This window comes from Mesocricetus auratus, unplaced genomic scaffold (genome assembly GCF_017639785.1).
Source record: "Mesocricetus auratus isolate SY011 unplaced genomic scaffold, BCM_Maur_2.0 Super-Scaffold_100676, whole genome shotgun sequence".
Lineage (NCBI taxonomy): Eukaryota > Metazoa > Chordata > Mammalia > Rodentia > Cricetidae > Mesocricetus > Mesocricetus auratus.
This window is the reverse complement of record NW_024429266.1, coordinates 86,526,926-86,546,834: the sequence shown is the minus strand read 5'-3', so window position 1 is coordinate 86,546,834 and position 19,909 is coordinate 86,526,926. Positions and strand designations below refer to the sequence as shown.

The window sequence follows — 19,909 nt, the reverse complement described above, 5'->3', positions numbered from 1 at the left end:
CTGCTCTTTCAGAAGACCCGCGTTTCGTTGCCAGCACCCCTATCAGCAGCTCCGGGGGAATCCAACGCCCTCTTCTGGCCTCCTCGGGCATCTGCACTCTTGTGCACATACCCCACTTCCCATATGCATAATGAAGATTATAATAAGATGTTTTCAGGGTGTCAGTCAGCCTGGCTGCTGTGATAAACACCTGAGAGACAGTTTAAATGGAGGAAGCGTTTATTTGGCCTCAGAGGCGTTAGTCCGGGCTGGTGAGACACAGCAGGATGAGAGGAGCATGGGAGGCTGGGTAGGGAAGCACGGCAGCTCCCCTCATGGCAGACAGAAGGACGGGGACAAGTTGGAGCCTTCTCCAACCAGGCCTCGCCTCTCCACCACCTTTCCATAGCGCCATCCAATCAGGAGCCACCAGTGGGTTTAACCATTCCTGATGTCAGAGAGCCCTTGGGATCCAACCACTTCCTAAAAGCCCGTTGGCTGGCACCAGGGCCACAGATGTTTACCGAATACCTGTGCCAGGCGCTGAGAAAATGGCATGGCTGGCAGGGAGGGCTTCCTGGAGGGGGGATATATGGGTGAGGCGTTGAGCGATGAGCATGCGACCGGAGTCTCATCAAAAGAGACTGGGACCTGTGCTTGCCAAGGAGGAACATGGAGAGCGAGCCTCCTAGTACTGGGGGTTAGGGCGTGGGGCACCAGGCCTCGCTCTGGGTACTCGCTGGGAAGGTAAATGTTGTGGGTTAGAACAGAAACCTGGCCATGTGGCCACACCCAAAGTGGGACCAAAGAGGAAAGCAGGACACAGTGGATTGGCTGTCCAGACATAAGGGAGCCGTGAGGAACGTTGAAAATATGCAGGAGGGAACTAGGGAGGCTCAGGAAAAGTTGGGTGGTGGGGACTGGGACCCTGGAGTCCCGGGTGCGAGCTGGTTGGTGAAGTGTGGAGTCTGTTGGAGCCTTGTTGTCAAGCGGGTCACTGAAAACATGCATGTGCTCTCTTTGGAGGCTATGGGTCCAAGTCAGTGTTGCTGGGCTAAGATCAGTGTGGCTGCGGGCCCGGCAGGCTCTGGGGAAGCTATTGCCCGCCTCTTCAGTGTCTCACGCTGACCGGTGTCCTTTGGTCTGAGGCCCCTTTCTTGACCTCTGCCTCCCTCATCCTATCGCTGCCTCCTCCTCTGACTAACCCTAACCCTGTCACAAAGACACAGCACGCGGGTAATCCAGGCCCCTAACTAACCACATTGCAAAGTCCTCCGCTAGGGTCAGAACGCCCGAGCCTTCCTCGGGCAGCCAGGGGCCGCATTGGCAGGGGCAAGAGGAGGGGTGTTAGCAGAGTCGTGGGGACCCTCTCTGGGAACACAAATGAGAATGAATGGAGGGCACAGAGTCAAAGCTACGGGAGCCCCAGGCTGGCTGGAGAGGAGGAGTGGCTTTTAGGAGTTCTTCCCGGAGGCTGCTGGGTCTCTGATTTGGTGTTCCCTTAAGGATGGTGAGCCCTTGCCATCCGTCTGCCTTGGCACACCGGGCACCCAGATCTTCCAAGCTGGTGAAGCTGGGTCTGTGTCTTTAAACTGTGGGGAAGAGAGAGCCAGGCTGCCGAGAATAACACTTTCCTGACTTGGCGTGGGCTTTGGAATCTGTGTTTTTAACAGCTGCCCAGGTGATTCTGATGAGCAGACAGTTTGAGCCAGGGCCCTCCCCCCTTCCCGTTCCTCTCTCACTCCCCTTCAGCAAACTGTTTTTTCAACTTTGTTTTTCAGTGAAAACATTTCCTCCTCACCGTGGACCAGAGCCAGATGGAGACTGTGCCGGTCTGTCTCTCCCATGTCAACAGCCCCAAATCCTTGGTGGAGGACAGCGCTGTCATTTTTTTTTGTGCCCTTCCTCTTCCTCAGACATCTTGCTGGCGCCTCCCTGTGGGGATCAAGGCCTGGTCACCAGAGTCAGGGTCAGCCCCACCTCCAAGGAATCCCAGCATCCCAGCAGGGAGCAGGCACCACGGGCTAAGCTGGCCCCTTTGGTATCTTCACTTTCCTCTTGGCATTTCTATTCCTCCAGAGAGGCTCTGTTCCAGGCCTCAAGGGACCAGCCAGACACCCCCACCTCAGCTAGCATCTTGGGCTTAATTTGCCGAGGTTTACCATCCAGAAGTTTCCCTAGGCCTGCGACGTGTCCCCATCAAGAGGGAAGGGTACAGGGTTTGGCAGAAACCTGGGCTGGGTGGAGGGGGTGGCTGGATTTCCTTGGCTCTCAAAGACCTTGCCTTTGGTGGGATCCATGGCTTCAGCCGTTTGCCTCCTGGCCTGGCTTTGGGAGATATAGAGAACCAATTTCATGGTGAGCTCTGCTGGCCACGGTGCTGGGGCAGCTGCAGGAAGGGACAAGGGTGTTGTCCCTCCCCGTGTCACTGGGACCATCTGGAGAAATGCCGGCCTTCCCATACTAAATTGTGACATTGCTTATGATGACTATAGTGACCATAGGCAGCTACTTTCAAGCTGGTCTTCCAGTTGGAGGACACAAGTTGTCTTTGATGGAAATAAAACCCCTACATCATTTATTCTAGTGGTTTCCAAAGCTGTCTAAATTCCAGCACAACCTGGGAGGTTTTTTTTCATTAATTAAATATTTATAGATGGAATGTCATAAGTTACCTATCTGAGGATGACCTTGAACTCCCGATCGTCCTGTCTCCACCTTCCAAGTGCTGGGATTATAGGTGTGTGACATCATGCCTGGTTTATGTGGTGCTGGGAGTTGAACCCAGGGTGTTTTGAGTGCCAGGCAAGACCTCTACCAATCAATCTGCATCCCCAGCCCCATAAGGAGACTTATTTAAATTAAATACAAATAAAAATGAAAGATTTCTAGAACACTTCTTTGTTAGGGTTTATACTGCTGTGAGGAGACACCGTGACAAAATTCAAGCTGGGGAGGAAAGGGTTCATTCAGCTCACACTTCCGCATCGTAGGCCATTTCCTAAGGAAGCCAGGACAGGAGCTCAAACAGGGCAGGAACCCGGAGGCAGGAGCTGATGCAGAGGCCATGGAGGGTGCTGCTTACTGTCTTGTACCTCGTGGCTTGCTCAGTCTGCTTTCTTATAGAACCCAGGACCCCAGCCCAGGGATGGCCCCACCCACAATGGGCTGGGTCCTCCCATATCAATCACTAATTAAGAAAATGCCTCACAGCTGATCTTATGGAGGCCTTTTCTCAGCTGAGGCTCTCTCCTTTTGGGTAACTCTAGCTTGTGTCAAGTAGACATAAAACTAGCAAGCATAGCGTCGCTGCCGGATCAGTTAGAGTCTTCTGGGGGGGCATCTTGAGCTGTGTGACTCTTTTTAATTGGGCTGTGTTCCTGACTCCAGAGGTTGAGCAGGTGGAGTAGTAGGAAGGGGGGAGTAATGTTTATCACTAATATTATCCTTCATCAGGGACTTTGTCTCATCTTCCTTACGAACCTGGGAAAGTGTCTAGTTACTATATTTTTTTTAATTTTTATTTTTACGTGCACTGCTGTTTTACCCATATTTATGTCTCTGTGTTGGATCCCTGTAACTGGAGTTACAGACAGTTGTGAGCTTCCATGTGGGTGCTGGAAATTGAACTCGGGTCCTCTGGAAGAGCAACCAGTGCTCTTTACCACTGAGCCTTCTCTCCAGCCCCCAGGGGGGGCAATTATTGTCCCTGACTTGCTGAGGAGGAAATGACCATACACACACAACCAAGAGACACGGAGTTGGAACCCAGGCCTTTCTCTCAGCTCCCGTGTGAAATGCCACCACTCTATTAGGCACTGGGCCAATCTGTGGCCAGGCTGTGACATTAGCACAAATACTTCCTGCCTTGGGGTGTCTGGAGCATCCTCCGTCCCAGATGTTCCCAGCTCCCCACTGCAGAGCACTAAAGGCACCTCCAACACTCTTACTTTGTGGTGATGGGGCAGCCTGGGTGACCCCTAGCAGAAGCTGGCTGGGAGCAGTGGTGTATGCCTTTAATTTCAGGAGGTAGAGGCAGGAAGATCTCTATGAATCCTATAGGTCAGTCCACTCTATAGAGTGATTTCCAGGCTACCTATGGTTACATGGTGAGCTACACAAACAAACAGTAAAATGCTTCCGGTATAAGCATTGTGTCTTAGTTGGGGTTTTATTGCTACGCAGAGACACCATGACCACGGCAACTCCTATAAAGGAAAACATTTCATTGGGCCTGGCTCACAATTTTAGGAGGCTAGTCTATCATCATCTGTGGGGACACCAGACCTTGAGCAGAAACCCACTTCCCCTTCGGCCTGGGAGCAGGCATCTATGTAATGTTTACTGAAAACAATTCAGTGCTTTAAAGCTTGATAGGGCTCAGATAAGGGCTGGCTCACTGAAATACCATCCCTTTCACACCTCCTACGGCTAGATGCCTCTTCCTGTCCCTGCCCCCTGTGGTGTCTCCCCGATTCTGGGGCCGGAGATTAAACCACCAGCCAGGAGGGTAAGAAGTGGAAAGAATGGTATGTAAATGGATGGCAAAAGTCCTTAAAAAGGGAAGCTCTTTTTTCTTGGAGAGACTTCTCCAGAGATTTCGCCAGAGACTTCTCCAAAGATTTCGCCAGAGACTTCTCCTGAGAGCTCTCCTAAGCGGACTGGGGTCTCCTCCTAAGCTGACTTGGGAAGCATAAAGTTTTCTTAAAGCAACCGACCGGTCTCTGTGTCATCTATCCCGACCACCTCGCTACATTCTCGGATGCAGGCCGCACAGCAGGTGCGACAATCATCACTGTAGGAAGCATGGCAGCATGCAGGCAGACATGGTGCTGCAGAGGCAGCTGAGAGTTCCACATCTGGATCTGCAGGCAGCAGGAAGTGAACAGTGACACACTGGCCGGCCTTGAGCTTCTGAGACCTCAAAGCCCCACCCCTAGTGACATAACTGCTCCAACAAAGCCACACCTCCTAACAGTGTGGGAGGGTGCATCCTTGCATCTGTCAATCTAGCCTACATGGGTGAGCTCTAAGCCAATGAGAGACTCTGTCTCAAAAATTAAGGTGGGGACTGGCAATGTCATTCCACCAAGTAAAAAAGTGTTTGTTACACAGCCTGACAACCCAAGTTTTTGATCTCTGGAACCTAAGTGAAAAAGCCAGATGTGGTAGCATGCATCTGAAATCCAACCTTCCTCTATTGAGGAGGGAGGCAGAGGCAGGAGGCTAGCCCACAAGCTTTCAAGTACAACTATCCTGGAGTCCACAGACTGTAAGAGGAGAACAGAGTCCAGAAAGTTGTCCTCCAATCTCCACAGGTGCACTGTGGCATGTGAATGCCTGTACTCACATACACATATCACACACCATGGTCTCTGGCCTCTGCATGCCTGAGTACACACTCTCTCTCTCTACCTAACTGCACTGGTACCTCTACCCTGGCACAGGGTCTCTCTCTAGAGAAATGTCTGCCCCATCAGGCTGAAGGGTGGCAGAATTCAGCAGTTACTGGCACACAGGAGGCACTCCGTGAGGTGGCATTTATGGATAAGTCACAGTTATGTATCATGGACCTAGTGGTAGCCTAGGCACTAGACTGAAGAAAGTGTGAGTATATGTCACTGTGATTGGTTTAATAAAGAAGCTGACTGGCCAATAGCTGCACAGGATAAGTTTAGGCGGGAGAACCACACTGAGAATGCTGGGAAGAAAAGAGGCGGAGTCTGGAGTCACAAGCAGCCGCAGAGAAAAACAAGAGGGGCACGCCGTACTGAGAGGAGGTACCAAACCATGTGACAAAACATAGATAAAAAATACGGGTTAATTTAAATGTAAGAGCTAGCTACCAACAAGCCTGAGCTATCGGCCAAGCACTTGTAATTAATACAAGCCTCTGTGTGGTTACTTGGGAACGGCTGGTGAGACAAAAACTTCCACCTACAAGAGCATTCAGTGGGTGAGACCTGGCGGAAGAAGTTTGTCTTTGAGAGGGTGTGTCTTTGATGCTCCTGAGGGGAGATACTTCTCTCTTTGTTTCCTGGCTACCACCCTGGAGCCTTTTCTGCCCCATACCCCTGCGGTGACCTGTATGTTGTCACAAATAGGTCAAAACAACATGGATGGTGACCTTCCAAAACTGCCCTGAGTCAGGTAATCTCTCCTCGTTTGAGCTGATTAGCTTAGCTTTTGTTTGTTTGTTTGTATTTTGTCACAATGGTGGAAAGCTAGCTAACTTGGGGACATCCCCTGTTGCTGGAGGTAAAGTGTTTTATTCTCATTTCTGTCACTAAGAAAATTCAAAAAGCAATTTAGGGAGGAAAGGATTCACTTGGCTTGCAATTCCAGGCTACAGTCTGTTACCGCAGGGAAGTCCAGGCCAGAACTTAGGGTACCACATCCACAGTCAAGAGTGGTGAGGGAGTAAACACAGCATCCTTGCCTGCTGGCTGTCGCTGTTCTTCACTGAACTCAGGGTCCAGCTTGTGAAATAGCACCATCTGCATTCAGGCAGGGTCTTCCCGCCTCAATCACTAAAGACAGTCTGTCTGTAGTGTCCGTGTCTCCCCCCCCCCCACTGGCCAACCTGACCACCATAGCTTCTCAACTGAGACCCTCTTCTCAGATGGGCTTAGGCTGTGGCAAGCCGATTTTAAAGCCAGCCATCTCATACAGTGAGAGAGGTCCTTTTAGAGGGCAGGCTGAGCAGAGTGTGGGGCTATCTCCTTCGACACTGCCCCTCTCCTACTCTAAGCCATCCAAGGCAGGGTCCCTGTCTCGAGCAGAGGGAGCATCGATAGGGGATTTAGCTCCCTTAGACTTGATGGGACATTTCTGCAGGAGGTGGCCGCTGAGTCAGAGATGACAGAGTGGGGGAGAAACCAGGAAGTAGAAACACCATAGGCTAACCCATGGCTGCATCCCCTCACGGACAATGGCTTCCAAGTTGGTTGCTAGCGTTTTTCTTTCCAGAGTGGTCCCTCAGCCATTTAACCCCAAATAAACACACAAAGACTCATATTAATTATAAAACTGTTGGCTGATGGCTAGGGCTTCTTATTGGCTAGCTCTATCTTAATTATTAACCCATAACTACTAATCTATGTATTTCTACATGGCCTTATCTTACCAGAGAACACCTGATGCATCCAATCCTCCCGGTCTCTACGTGGCATCTCCTCTCAGTCTCTCCCGGTCTACCTTTCCCAGAATTCTCCTCGTCTCCTAGTCCCGCCTGTCTTCCTGCCTCCATTGGCCAAACAGGGTTTTATTCATCAACCAATAAGAGAAACACATATACAGAAGGACGATCCCCGTCACAAGTTCTAGTGTTTCTAGGCTTAAAGTGCAGCATCACCACCCACCTCCCAGCCCTTCGGGGACCTTAGCAGCTCTCCTGGCTTCCGAAGGCTCTTTGGTTCTCCAGGCAACAGTGTCAGTACAGTGCTGAGGAGGCCAGGTTGGCCCGGATAGCTGAGCTCCAGGAGATGGAGGCACTGAGAATGGCGTTAAGCGGGGGTGGAGGGTGGGGTGGGGGGTGGTCCACACCCCTCCCTTCCCTCCCCTGCACACCTGTCTTCACCACCTCTCCAGCCTCATCCACCAGGGTCCAAGATTCTCCTTCCAAAATGATGGATGGGTCAGTGAGACCCAGCCCTGAGGAAAGTTAGTACTGAGATCCTAAACTACACTGGGTTCCAGTAAACTCTCCATGGGCGGAGGATGTTGCTCAGGTGTAGGCTGAGAACCCCACGGTGGGCGTGGCCTCCTGGTGCGGAACACAGGGTGGAGAAGCCTTGCTTCTGACGATGGGAAGAAGGCAATGTGGGTTTCACAGACCGCTCTGAGCAGGGCAGAGAGGCCAAGCCCAATTCAGGTTCAATAAGACAAGAGGTTCCAGGTGCGTCAGAACCGGAAGACCTACTCTGAAGCAACAAGTGAGAAATCGATGCCCAGGGAGGGGCCTCTGCGGCAGAAGACTGAACGGTGAGCCCCAACCTCACAACCCGTGAATGAACCTGCTATCTTCATAGAGCAGCAGGGGCTCTGGGGGTGTGGTCAAGTTATAGATCTCGAGATGGCGATTGCTGAGGCAGGTCTATTCTAATCACAAGAGACCTTATAAGACGAGTTAGAATTAGAGAAGACGACATCACAAAGGGAGCAGAGACAGGGGGTGTTCTTTGAAGGTGGAGGAAGGGGCTACAGGCCAAGGGAGGTAAGCATCTATTAGACACTAGCAAAGGCAAGGAAGCGAACTTCCCCGAGCCTCCAGGGGGCGCCAGTCTGTAGATGTCTGACTTTAGCCTGATGACATGGCGTTTGAACTTCTAGCCTACAGAACTAGAGGGGGACAAGTGCTGTTTGCAGTTATTTGCTCTGTGGCTATGGCAATTACTGGAGAGTTAGTTACACCTGCGAGATATGAAGGAGCCAGGGACCAGTCCTGCTCAGTGACCCCAGCTTTGAGAAACGGATGAGCTGGACAAGGAGTGATGAAGGAGCCAGTGTGCTGGGGCGGATGAGCTGGGGCCTCTGGGAGATATGTGCGTGTGTCAGAGAGAAGAGAGACCATGCCCTCTTCAAGCATCAGGGGATTTTCTGGGCGGATGACCTTCCAAAGGCATGTCAACATTTTTCTCTCCAGGAAAAAATAACTCGCATCTATGAAGAACTCGGTGTTTCACACGCACACAGGGACTTGTGGGTCCCAGGGAGACACAGGCTCTGTCATTCGCTCCAGGCGTCTTTAATTTTCTTGGGGGGGGGGGGAGCAAAGCTGAGGGCAGGGCTGAGGACTGTGGACTCCCGGCGACATCTGGATTTCTCCAGCGCTCTTGGGGTGCTGCGGAGCCAGCCCCCCTCTCCAGCGTTTCCTACATCCATGAAATCTTTGGGAAGATTTGACACATTTCCTAGCAGGGGAGCCTGGTTGGAATTTCCAGCCTGCTTCCAGATGTGGTGCGGACTGGGCTGCGGAGCCTCGCTTTGGAGCCTGGCTTTAGAAGGCATCTGGAACACTGGGAGTCTCCTTGGTGCCCCCCCCTGCTGACCTATGCTGTCATGCATGCCCCCTTCCTCGTGCTTCCACGGGGAGCCCATGGGTGTGGTTTCACCCACACGAAGAGGGCTGAAGCTGGCAGGATATAGCTTCATCGTCAAAAGGCGGCCTGGTATAGCAGGACACAGGGACCAAAGGAGAGCTGATGGAAAGCCCCCAAAGAGCATCCCTAAGACCCAGGCCTGGTCAGGGGCTGGGTATGGAGTGGGCTGGGAGGGGTGAGGGGAGGAGAGGGACTCAGGGATCAATTCCCACTAATAATGAGTTCTTGACCCCTGGCTTCTGGAGAGCAAGATGGAGAGCAGGCTCCTCACCAGCCAGAGCTATTTCCTAGAGCTCAGTTCCCAGCATGGCGCTGCCAGGGTCAGAGGGTCCTCAGCGAGGAAAAGAACCCTCAGATGGGGAGCTTGTCCTCATGGGTGTCTCAGTAAAACTATAGAATGTCTTGGGGCACGGGGGGGTGACTCACGCCTTTAATCCCAGCACTCAGGAGGCAGAGGCAGGCGGATCTCTGTGAGTTCGAGACCAGCCTGGTCTACAAGAGTGAGTTCTAGGACAGCCTCCAAAGACACAGAGAAACCCTGCCTCAAAAAACCCAGAAGAAAGAAAAAATAAAAAATAAAAAAGAATGTCGTGGGGCTGGAGAGATGGCTCAGTGGTTAAGAGCCAGTACTGCTCTTGCCGAGGTCTTGAGTTGGGTTCCCAGCACACACGTCAGGTAGCTCACAACCACATGTAACTCCAGGTCCACGGGATCAGATGTCCTCCTCAAGTGTCTGTGGTCAACTTCACTCACATTCTCATACCCCAACACACACACACACACACACACACACACACACACACACAGACACACAGACACACAATTAAACGTTTAAAAACTAAATCCAAAAAGAATGGCCCTCCACACCCCCCAGTAGGGCCTGCTAGTATAGCCCTGGAACCCCAGCTACTTAGGAGGCTGAGGTAGGAAAATTTCAAATTCAAGGCCAGCCTGGTCTACTGGAGGTGAGTCCAAGACTAGCTTAAGCAACTAACTTATCGAGACTAGTTCAGCATCAAGGCTAGGTGGTAGAGCTCATGTCTAGCATGTATCAGGTCTTCGGTTCAGTACCTATTAGCTGAAAGAAGGAAAAAAAAACTGGAAGGAAAAGAACAAAAGAGCCAGCCCCTTCTGCCAGCCATTCTTTTTGAGACTCAGAAAAATGTACCCTACCTGAAAGATGTACATATCCCAGCCCCCAGAACCTGTGCACATGTCACCTCACAGGCAGAGGGACTTTGCATGTGTAATTACACCAGCGCTCTACAGACAGGAGGAGTCAGGATGATGTGGGGGTCTCTGTTGTCACGACGTTCCTCAGAAGAGAGGGCAGCAAGTACAGGGGCAGGGAGGGATGTGAAAGTGCTGGCTGTGGCTGACTGGAAGGCAGGAGTAGGTTCTAGAACCAGGAAAAGGCAAGCGGGCCTTTGCTTCCGTACAGCCAGCCCCAAACACCCGTAAGTTGAGTCCACGGATGCTACTCTTAGGAGTTGGCCCCAGGGGCTCTGTGATGAGTTATAAGCCTCTCCGTGCGGTTTGTTATGGAAGCATTGGAAATGAACACAGTCTGCTTCACTTCCTCAGATCAGGCCTGCTCACGACCACGGGCTGACCTGCCCCCTCAGCCCCAGTGAAGTTCCAACATGGGTCAGAGAAGTTGCCGTCCACAGCTGGGGCTTCCAGAAGTAGCCCGGGCTTTGCCTGACAGCTGCAGCCGACAGTCCTCTATGGAAGAACTAGCCACTACTAGGCATATGCTTTCTTCCTGCCTACCCTTCTCCCACAAAAAAACAAGGCCTCGGGACAGCCTCCAAGCTTCGGGGAAACCCTGTCTTGTAAAATTAAAAAAGGAAAAAACAAAAACAAAACAAAAACCAAACAAGGTCTACAGATTGCAAATGGAATCAGAATAGACCCAGAGCTCTGGCCATCAGTAGCACCCGCTGACAAAGGGGTTTTAATGGACAAACTCAGGGGCAGTGCTGAGATACCAAAATCCTCCTCTGACCAGTCACTTTCCTTTGTTTCCCCCCAAGCCCCCCTTTTTTGGGACTAAGGTCTCACAATATAACCTTGGCCCAAACTCAGAGATCCGCCTGCCTCTGCCTCCTGACTGCTAGGATTAAAGGTGTGCACCACCATAACACACTTCAGCTTCTCCTTCGTTTTCAGGGAGGGTCTGGACCCGTAGACCAGGCAGGCTTCTTGAAATCATGGGCAACCCTTCCGCTTCTTCCTTCGGGGTGCTATGATTGCAGGTGTGCATGCCACACCTAGCTTGCGTTATTTATTTTTTCCTCTTTGCTCACAAGCTCAAGCATGCCCATCTATGCATAAAGTTATGCAGACATCCAATGCACACTCCCTTATTCCCTGGGCTCTGCAAGGTGCCTGCATGTGCAAACAGGGTGCTTCAACACAGCCCAGCAATCATGGTCTTGTTTGTAGACTCACGCCCACGAACACAGACACACTCATTTTATATCCACTCACAAGGGTGCACACACGCACAGACACACCTATGCTTGGGGACATCTGCGAACAAGGGTAGAGAGCTGTGTACCACGTGCCCTGCCCCCAAGCCCTCTAGTCCTCTGCTCTGGAGCCCTCTGCTGGTAGAGCCAGGAGCTGCACCCGGACTCTGCAGATGCTGAACTGAGCTCAGCTGGAGGCTGGAGGGAGTGAAGGGGATCCACCAGGTCAGACCCCAGGCTCCATGTTGCTGCTTCTCCCCGTCCATGAATGTGGTTTTTTTCTGCAGCTTCCATTCCAGTGCAGAAGGAGAGAGTCTTCATGAAAAGGTCTCCCCCAGGCTTCTTCCAGACCTAGACCCACCCCACTCAAGCAGTGGCCTCTGCTAGTGTTCCTGACACAGAGAAGAGGCCCCAGCATGGCTGCACCGCACACTCCTCCCAGTCTGTGACAAGGCTTCACCTCTAACACATAGGGCACCCGTGCTGGTGTCTCCTATCCCCTCCCTCCCTCTTGGGCTGGTTTCTGGTGGCACTAGGGACCCAGCCCCTCTCTCTGCCGTCACTGGATCTCTGACTTGGTTTGTTATAGCTCCTGTTGTAACCCTCACATGTCGCCTTGCAGGTTCCACTCCCATCTCCTTATGCGTGTTCAAGGGGAGTGAGTGCCGGGACCTGGGAATACGACAGATGGACTTGGATTCTGGTGTTAACTCAACGGCGACTACCAGCGGCAGCCCTGGGCCTGCCCTCAGCCTCAGTGTCCCCAGGAGGCTGCAGACCTTGACATTTTGTGTCAGGGTGACTAAGTGAGACAGACTACTCGGTGCCCAACGTCAGGCGGAAGCCATCTCTATGCGGCATGCTGAGCCACTGACAACGTAAGGTGATGGAGAAAATCGGGCCAGATGACCTCACTGCAAGAAACGAGCAGTTAGTACAGCAACAGCAAATCTCTAAGAGGCTTGGGCAGGGTCTAAAGAGATTTTATTTGTGTGGTTGGGGGAGCAGGCTGGGGTCACAGCTGAACTTCCCAGAGGAGATGAAGTGGTGTCAGCGGGTGTCCTCTCTGGCTATTCCCTCATCTCCCCAGGCAGAGATCGTTTCCTCCAGGTCAGAATTGGAACTGGCAGAAAGCAAGTATTTGTTCGGTGGGCTATGGTGTTATCGCCTGCCTGGCTTCCCATGGCACAGCCGAGTTTCCATAGGGCCGCGCTCACATGTAGAGAGTGCTCATGGCTGCCAACAGACCTGCCTCGCCATCCCCTGCTCTGCCCAGCCCCCTTGTATCCTCCCTCCCTGCCCTGTGTGCCCTCAGCATTGCTTTAGTAACCCTGCTTCACCAGCTCTCCTTTGGATGTCTGTGATCATGCCGGCCCAACCCACAGGTGGATTTAGAATTTTTTTCTGGAAACTGGGTCCGCATTCCAGGCAAGAAGCTGATGGGATGGGGACTCAGGGTAATGAGTCTCGATCAGCAGAGGGCTTGCCTAGTAGGCACACCTTCGCTTGATTGCCAGAACTGAGTGTGGCTAGTGGCGTGATTCTGCCATTCAGGAGGCGGAAGCAACAGGATCCAAAGTTCAAGTCATCCTTGGCAATACAGTGAGTTCAAGGCTAGGGACTACAAAATGCCAGGTCTCAGAAATTTAAACAAACACAGCGTTCCCTCCTTCCCTCCCCCTCTCTCTCTCACTCACACACACACACACACACATACACACATGCACATACACACCATCATACACATGCACATACACACCATCACACACACATGCACATACACACTATCACACACACATGCACATACACACCATCACACACACACATGCACATGCACACCATCACACACACACACACACACACACACACACGCACATACACACCATCACACACACACACACACCAAGAAAATCACTCAGTATTTGACTAGGCCTCCATTTTTTAGGCCAGGCCCTGAATGTCTGTCTGAGCCATGGACAAACTGGACTTTTCTCACATCTACACAAGAAAAGAGAAAACAACTCCACTACAAGGCCAGTATGTGGGACTGGGAAAACGACTTGAGTCTGGAAAAGTCTGCTTGGTTTTGATGCTGGTGCCTGGCTTTTTCTCAAGCATATGGGGAGATAGGAAGGGCATTCGGGAGGAAACTTCCAAGTGCTTTTCAAAGACTAAGAAGTTGGAATCACTCTATTTTTCTGACTCTTGGTTTGCTCTTTCCTGGAGATGGGAGCAGCCTTGGCTTCACCTCTGTCAGCTAGACAGAGCACACTGGCAAAGGCTCTTTGAGGCAGCAGAGGCAGACTTAAAAAAAAAAGTACTGCAAAGCAAGCCCATAGAAGCTGTAATTGGAGTTTAAAAGATGCAGCCACACCGATCATGGCTTAAAATAAAAAAAAAACCCAAAGAGAAAAGAGGTTGCAGTACGTACCCCACCTCCCAGACAGTCCCAAAGCTGACCAACGCATGGTAGCACAATCCCAGGACAGCCTGGTTGCTGTCTGCAGCAGGTGGAGGGGACCTGGGGAGGCTTCAAGGAAGTGGGGAGCCCCAAAGTCGTGGGCTCAGATGTTTCCTCTGACTGCACTGGAGGATGTCCACCCCTTGGGTATCTCCTGCCTTCACCAGCCACCAACCCTAGCTGCTGGTGAGGGGAGCATGGGGATGGGGGCCAGAGAGAGGAGGACCAGACACAAAAGCGCGCTCAGGGAAGTCCTGGAAAGAGCCGATGGCAGAGGGGAGGAGAACAATGGACCTTTGTTGTTGAGGGAGAGTCCACCTCCGCTCACAGGTCCTGGCAAAGGGAGGCCTCAAGGCAAATCAAACACCACCCACACCCACCGCCTGCCCACAGAGGCAGGTGAGTCAGGGCCCCGGCTTAGCTGATAACAGTCCAGCAGCCCAGAATGTATCCCTTGTTGACGGTTGCCCCTACTTGCCCCCCTCCTCAAAGCTGGGCCTGCTGGAGCAAGCCTAGGGGTGGGGCTGACTGACAGGAAGCAGGGCTGCCTGGGAGAATGCTGAGAGGCCCAGCAGTCTGCCCTGCAAGGTGTTCTGTGGTGACTTGAAGAAGCAGTGCGGCCAGCCTGCAGAAAGAAGAATCAACTAGGAGAAACCACGTGTTTCCCGAGTGCTCAGGGCCAGCTGTATTCTCTACCCAAATCCATTCATTCCTCTGGGGATGGTGGGGCGGGGGAGGGATGCCATTTTCAGGACTAAGGCAAGACTGAGTGCCGTAAGTGGGGGAAACTCAGCTTGAACCAGCTCGAGAGGAAAGGAAGGGGTCTTGAGAAATGGTTCAAGTGGGGGCAAGGATGGAGAAGGTCCGAGGGAGGCCGAGGCCAGCTTGATGGTCAGGGCATCTTCTGCATCGTCTTGTTGCCTCTCTCAGGGGGCTGACGTCATCCTTCTGCAGAGGGGCTGTGCATCCCACCCAGTCTAGAGAGAAAGCAGCACCCGAATGGAAATGGTATCATTTGTTACCAGGTTTGGTTAGAAAGTTTGTAACGACTTGCAGTGCGGTTCCCTTCAAACATGCGCCCAGATCTGGGCTGGTCGCTGTGGCTAGGGAGATACATGTCTTGCTGCAATTTCCCCAGATTCTGTCCTTTGCCCCACCGTTGTCAGGGTTAGGGTTACAGGCAGACACACAGGAGAACCTCCTTGCTGTACACTTGGGGTCTCTTGTGGCACAGCTGTTGGTTGACCCTCATAACAATGTTACCTTTTCTCTGATAGATCAGAAAGCTGGAGAGATGGTTCAGCGGTTAACAGCACATATTGCTCTTATAAAGGACTGGAGTTTGGTTTCTCGTAACTATATTAGGTGGCTCATACCACCTGTAACTCCAGCTCCAAGGGGCTCTGACACGTGACGTCTCTGGGTACCTGCATTCATGTGCACATACTCACACACAGGCACTACACATACACATAATTACAAAACAAAATTTTAACAAAGGTTTCTTCTGGATACATGGCTTCTTGGGGGGGAAAACAACAACAAAAGCCCCTATATTTCCCAGACTCCCTTGCAGCTAATGCATGAGCCTAAAATTTCCAATCAATAATAGGGTGTGCTCAAAGCCATGTGCGCCACTTACAGAGTGTGCCCTTAAAAGGAGGGTTCGGCCTCTCCTGGCCCTCTTTCTCCCACTCCGCACAGGTTGCAAGCCTGTGTCAGGCCATACATGTGAGGTCATATCTTGGATCATATACGTGACGACACAGTCAAAGGGATGGTACTGTAGCAAGACAGTTAGAAGCTGCCGAGCCCTGGGTTCTATTCTGGCCCTAAACTGTTCATTCCTGGACTCTTGCACAGAGGAAAAACAATCCACTTAGAGCTGGGAAGATGGCTCAGTGGCTAACAGCATTTGCAGCTCTTACAGAGAGCTGGGGTTTGGCTTCCAGTACCCGCCTTTCAGGTCACATCTCTTTCTTCCAAGCTTTTCTTAGATGGAGACTCTGTCAGAGCCAAGATGGCGCTGGCTTCCTGCGACTGTGACTGGAAGAAGATGGCGGGACAGAAGGCAATTTTAGAAAGCAAACCTCCATACTGTCTTTTCCTGGCACCAGTTGTGGGCCCAGGGAGAAGCCATGAGCTTTTGGTAGCCATTCTCATTAAGCCGGAAGAACGTGCAGGCTGGTGGACATTAACCCTTCTGCTGCCATGCTACAGTGAGAAGTTCTGATGCCCTCTCCTGGCCTCCCTGGGCATGAGGCATACATGTAGTGCACATATGTATGTGTAGATAAAGCAATACACTATATATATCTGTCTATATGCATCTATATCTACACACACACACATATATATATGTATATATATGTATGTACATATTTTGTTTTTTTCGAAACAGGGTTTCTCTGTGTAACAGCCCTGGCTGTCCTGGACTCGCTTTATAGACCAGGCTGGCCTGGAACTCACAGAGATCTGCCTGCCTCTGCCTCTGCCTCCCAAGTGCTGGGACTAATGGCGTGCACCACCACTGCTTGGCAAGAATAAATATATTTTTAAAAACATAAATCCAGGGCTGGAGAGATGGCTTGGAGGTTAAGAGCATTGGCTGCACTTCCAGATGACCTGAGTTCAATTCCCAGCAACTGCAGGGATACATGCAGGCAGAACACTATATACAAAATAAATAAAAATAAATAAAAATCCATATTTTTGGAGCCCTTTTATTTTGGGTCTCTTCTGTCAGCAACCCCTGTAACCTAAGCAGTAAATCTGGAGAGATTTTTTTTTATATCCACAGTTTTGAGCCCCGAGCCCAGCCCCTTTAACAGGATGGGATTTGTTTCCTGTCATGGTTACTTCTGCCCCAGAAAAGGCTTGTTTGGTGGCCAGCTCTTGGCTGAGAGTGTGGCAAGATAAATCGTGGAGCTCTCCCTCGCCTTAGAAGTTATTGTCACCTTCCCCAGCTTGCTGGGTACTGCCCTCTTTTGCTTCTATTGCTGTGATAAACCCTACAGCCAAAAGCAGTTTGGGGAGGAAAGGGTTTACTTCATCTTATAGCCTGTAGCCTATCATGAGGGGAAGTCAGGGCAGGAATTTAGTAGGAACCTGAAGTCAGGAGCTGAAGCAGAGGCAATGGAGGAGTGCTGCTTATGGCTGCTCTCCCTGGCTCTCCCTAGCTAGCTCTGCCTGCTGTCTTATAGAACCCGCTGAGGGGTGGCACCGCAGTGGGCTGGGCTCTCCTACACCAGTGATCACTCAGGAAAACGCCCCACAGGCTTGCCTGCAGGTCCGTTCCCTCTTCCCCCAGATGACCCTAGCTTATGCCGCGTTGACAAACAAACAAAAACATAAAACCTAGCCAACAAAGCTATATTCCAGTCTTCTACCTGTGGCTCCGTGGAAGAGCCCCTTCAGAGTGGAGTCCATGGTTCCGTCCTTAGCCAGGTGGCCTGTGGATGGTGGAGCCTCAGAAAAATGCAAATCACTGCCCCCACCTCCCTTGGAAATAGGAGGCTGTGTTCCTTTATTCATGTGAGGGCAGCCAGCAGATAGCCCCCCTCTTCCCATGAAGCTACACAGAAGCACACAAAGGAAGCCTCTGGAGACACTGCAGCTAGCCATCTCTAGCATCCCGTCCTTCCACTGAGTAATGGTCCATGCCCGCACTCCCACCCAGCTCCTCTTGGGCCCAAGGGCCTCAGGCTAGGGGCTGAGAAAGCACCAGTCTAGTAGGCCCTGGGCCCTTGGGGTGTGAGAGCAGCAGTGTGCTCTTACAGGTCAGCCACAGAAAATATTGCATGGCTGTGTCTAACGACCCCCCCTTCATCCTGCCCTTTCTTGATTGAAGAGGCATAACTGAGTTGAGCTAACTGGGAAAATTCAGAAGCAAACATTGCTTCAGACTACAGAAAAACAGGCCGGGCCTGGGATGGGCTTTCTCCTTTCTACACCCATTATGTCAGAAGAACAATGGCAGGCGCAGGCCCAGGCCTCTCTTGCAGCTTTTCTAGGTTCTGAAGTGGCTGCCTTCACATCTGTTTTTTTTCTTTTTTTCCTTCCAGATAGCTTTCGGAGATGGGGGCTCTGTCTGAGCCAAGTCGGCGCTGGTTTCCTCTGACTGTGACTAGAAGATGGCGGGACAGAAGGCAACTTTGGAAAACAAGCCTTCCTATTGTCTGGGAGGAGCCATGAGCTTTTGGTGGCTGTCATCCAGCCAGAGGAACACCCGGGCTGGCGAACATTAGCCCTTCTGCAGCCATGCTCCAGCGAGAAGTGTGCAGCTGTCTTGTGACCTTCTCCCCCCCCCCCCAGCTGAGACCGGTTGGGCTGTCTGTCCCCCTTTCCGGGCTTCTCCCTCTTCTCTTTCCGCAGTCCTCGAGGGGCCGATTCCCTCTTTCTCCGCACCTGGTGGCCGCGCGGAAAGATAGAGCTGTGTCAGTATTGCCCTGAGCCAGCTCCCGCCCACTACTCTCATCCGCTCTCAGCCCCGGCTTAGACACAGACACACCCTACCTCCTGCTCTGCTCCGCCCCGCGTCCAGCTCTGCCCCGCCTCTTTTTTTTTCTCTCAACTCCAGCCTCTCAGACTTGCCATGCTGTGCGAATCCCTGTTGACTTCATGGTCACCATATCCTCAAGAGCATTCTGGAACTAGACTTTACCTCCCTCTAAGCACCCATCACTTCTAGGCGTTTCATCCCCACGGCAGCACTTACCTGGATTCACGGCACTCTCCAGCCTGCATCCCTGTCCGTGTTCTCCGTCCAGCGTTTACCTCTCTTCTTGTTCACAGCTAAGCTTTCATGGCTTACGAATGAGCACACCATGGTATACTCACGCAGTCGAATATTGTTTTACAGGTGAAACAGACACAAGACAACGCGGATGAACTTTAGCCACTTCGGCGGTTCAGAGTAGCTCATCTAGGCTCGCAGGTCGGCAGAACCAGCTGGGAAAGGTGAGTATGCATGGTCTTGTTGGAGGACGTGTGTCATTGGACTGGCGGTTTCAGAAAGCCCACGAGTTCCCGGTTAGAGCTCTCTGATCGTGTGGATCAGAGTGTGAGCTCCCAGCTACTGCTCCAGCGCCACGCCTGCCTTCTGCCGGGCTCCCGGCTATGATGGTGACCAACTGCAACCCCTGAAACTGTGAAGGCCAATGAAACTCTTTTATAAGCTGCCTCGGTCATGGTGTCTTATCACAGTAATAGAAAATAACGAAGATAGCTACACACAGCTAAACGAAAGGACAAATCTTAACGGGCTGCGTGGAGAATGAGGCCTTTTTTTTTTTTTTTTTTTTTTTTTTTTTTTTGGTTTTTCGAGACAGGGTTTCTCTGTGGCTTTGGAGGCTGTCCTGGAACTAGCTCTTGTAGACCAGGCTGGTCTCGAACTCACAGAGATCCACCTGCCTCTGCCTCCCAAGTGCTGGGATTAAAGGCGTGCGCCACCAACGCCCGGCCGAATGAGGCCTTTTATTGATGCTTAAGGCAGCTGACATAAAAGACACAGATGTATGTTTTTAGGAACGTAGAAAGGCAGTGAGTCATGTGATAAAGAAAGCATGGCAGGATTACACGCGGAATCCAGGGTGTTGGCCACCTTGGCTAGGAGAAGGCAGTGTGGTGCACTCCATGGAGAGATGTGGGTCATTGCCAGTGCTTTTGCTTGTGTGGCATCTTTACAGGTGCATACTATGTCACTGAAGGCAACGAAATAAAGGTAAACCATGCACAGACTGAGGAGTGTGTCATGGAGCTGATGCTGAGTTGAAGGGACACATGGGTTGTTACTACATTGTCTTTTATAGATATACAATGCATCCCTTAACACCCTGCCAAGGAATCCACATTCTACCAGGATCCTTGCTGATAAAACACCCCAGTTTCTTCAG

At 51.7% G+C, this 19,909-nt stretch overlaps 1 long non-coding RNA gene across 1 annotated transcript; it reads left to right on the top strand.

Annotated features, from left to right (window-relative positions):
* The first annotated feature begins 8,156 nt into the window (after positions 1–8,156).
* On the top strand, positions 8,157–13,950 carry LOC121136939. The gene is made up of 3 exons (XR_005874128.1): positions 8,157–8,194; positions 12,177–12,437; positions 13,500–13,950. It is a non-coding gene; the product is annotated as an uncharacterized LOC121136939 (long non-coding RNA).
* Positions 13,951–19,909: the final 5,959 nt, after the last annotated feature.